Source organism: Corticium candelabrum, chromosome 2, assembly GCF_963422355.1.
Source record: "Corticium candelabrum chromosome 2, ooCorCand1.1, whole genome shotgun sequence".
Classification (NCBI taxonomy): Eukaryota; Metazoa; Porifera; class Homoscleromorpha; order Homosclerophorida; family Plakinidae; genus Corticium; species Corticium candelabrum.
Genome location: NC_085086.1, coordinates 2263062 through 2265482, shown reverse-complemented (window position 1 = coordinate 2265482; position 2421 = coordinate 2263062). Strand labels below are relative to the sequence as shown.

Sequence of the window (2421 nt, the reverse complement as noted above, 5' to 3'; positions counted from 1 at the left end):
AACACAAACAAACCGAGAGACAGAACAACTACAGACAAACAAAAGGACAAACAAACATACATACATACATACATATAAATAATAATTTATTTAAAACCAACCAATAAATATAAAACAAATTTCTATAAATTGTTTGTATTTCTCCACTTTCTATTAATTAAATAAAATTATAATAATATTCAATATTAATACATTTATTAGTAGTACATAACATCTCATACATCACATCAACACATACAACAACAACAAATTCAAACACTCACCTTAGTCTTCAGATTACCATCAGCATTAGCTGATAATAACATAACAATTAGTGAATCATAACCACAAACTGCTGCACACATTAAAGCAGTCCAACCCTGTAATAACAATAATTGTGTTTTATTATTTGTATTTAATGTAATATCCGTCCTATCACAAATCTCATTACATCATTGAAATATCATTCTATTCATCCATCCATTCATTCATTCACTCTCAACACTTACATTAGGTTCTGCTTTGTTAACATTTGCTCCTTTCTGTAACAAATGTTGTACGATGGAATTGCTGCCTTTTATACAAGCTGTAACAAGTACAGGCCATCCCTACAATAGAGTGAGTTGTTATCAACAAACAATAAAACGAGTCACTCAGTCAATAACATACATTACTACCACACGCATCAGGCGAAGCGCCTGACTTCAAAAGAGCTTCCACCTCATCGACTTTGTTGTCCTCCACTGCTTTCACAAGTCTCCTATCCATGTGTGGTGTGTCTCACTCATCCTACCATCCCATCAACACATCAATCACAACAAATCTTTACAATTTCACTCACAAACGAGAAATCACTCAACACGACACTCTCACACAACAAACTTACACTTGAACCTACTTAAACTTACAGATTGCAACTCGGATCGAGATCGGGACCCCCAAATTCGAACGAGTGATTGTACGCATGCGCCAACATTATTTCTATTCGTCTGAGTCACGTGCACTATTTTGATCTGATATAGATTTCTCAGCGATGTCAACTTCTGTCAGCTCTGTAAAAACTAACTTGTTTATTATAAAATTGTCAGTCGCCAACTAAATTACCTTTTCAATAGCTAATGGAGTAAAAATAAATAATAATTGGTAAATTTTTAATTTTTAATAACAAAAAATAAAATAAAAATTAGGGATGTACATTGATACAATTCTAAATTACTTAATTTTTTAATTAATTTATTAATATGCTGCAAATTATCCAAGCTGAAACAGACACACTGGATAACAAGCCAGTCACGTGATTAATTAAATATCACATCATTGTAAATGTAACGCATTAGCAACAAAGTTTTGTATCAATATTTCTAACGTTCCACTAGCTTACCCGGAAATACTCGTGAATCATAACTATTTTAGAGTATTCTATATCATTGTTTACTATTTACATTCTACTCTATATTTCATAATACAAAACATCTCTTAAACAAATAAAAGTATCTAGAATTAAATATTCAGTCTTCACACTATGGGACGGTTGTTCTCATCTATAGCGTTACAAACATCACGTGACCTGTAGAGTAAGATCACGTGACATGTTAAGTAACATCACGTGACCACAATGACAGGAAAGGAAGACAATTTGATGTGTCACTATTATTCCTACTGATAGACGGAGAACATGAAGAGCTACAACAAACACAACAAAACCTCAATATAGAATAACAAAGATAATTAAAATCTCTAAAGAATATTCAGTTAATCATTAGAGAAAATAGTCTTTCTTGATACTCAGTGACATGTCATCTATTCATCAAGATAAACACAAAGCTACATATTTAGAGAACAAGTAAGTGCTAAGTATTATGCGGATTGTGTGTCTGCTTGCATTAGGTGTGTGTGTGTGTGTGTGTGTGTGTGTGTGTGTGTGTGTGTGTGTGTGTGTGTGTGTGTCCTGTGTGTATGTGCCGTGTGTGTCTGTGTCGTGTGTGTCTGTGTCGTGTCTGTCTGTGCCGTGTGTGTCTGTGCTGTGTGTGTCTGTGCCGTGTGTGTCTGTGCCCCGTGTGTCTTTGCGGTGTGTGTCTGTGCGGTGTGTGTCTGTGCCTTGTTTGTCTGTGCCGTGTGGGTCTGTGTCGTGTGTGTCTGTGCCATGTGTGTCTGTAACATGTGTGTCTGTGCCGAGTGTGTCTGTGCCGTGTGTGTCTGTGCCATGTGTGTCTGTGTCGTGCGTGTCTGTAACATGTGTGTCTGTGCCGTGTGTGTCTGTGCCGCGTGTGTGTCGTGTGTGTCTGTGCTATGTGTGTCTGTGTTGAGTGTGTCTGTGTCGTGTGTGTCAGTGCCGTGTGTGTCTGTGTCGTGTGTGTCTGTGCCGTGTGTCTCTGTGTCGTGTGTGTCTGTGTCGTGTCTCTCTGTGCCGTGTGTGTCCGTGCCGCGTGTGTCTATGCCGTG

At 37.4% G+C, this 2421-nt stretch overlaps 1 protein-coding gene and 1 long non-coding RNA gene across 2 annotated transcripts in view; both read right to left on the bottom strand.

The window, feature by feature from the left end:
* Window positions 1-468: 468 nt before the first annotated feature.
* On the bottom strand, window positions 469-1107 carry LOC134176231 (uncharacterized). Its single transcript, XR_009969282.1, has 3 exons — window positions 888-1107; window positions 649-768; window positions 469-587 (listed from the first exon to the last, which is right to left on the bottom strand). It is a non-coding gene; the product is annotated as an uncharacterized LOC134176231 (long non-coding RNA).
* A 163-nt stretch (window positions 1108-1270) lies between these two features.
* Window positions 1271-2421, bottom strand: part of LOC134198333 (probable serine/threonine-protein kinase DDB_G0281745) — an 11456-nt gene continuing 10305 nt past the window's right edge. Inside the window, exon 9 of the mRNA XM_062667704.1 lies at window positions 1271-1662. The gene's annotated coding sequence lies outside the window, so the exon portion shown is untranslated. The remainder of the gene's footprint in view (window positions 1663-2421) is intronic.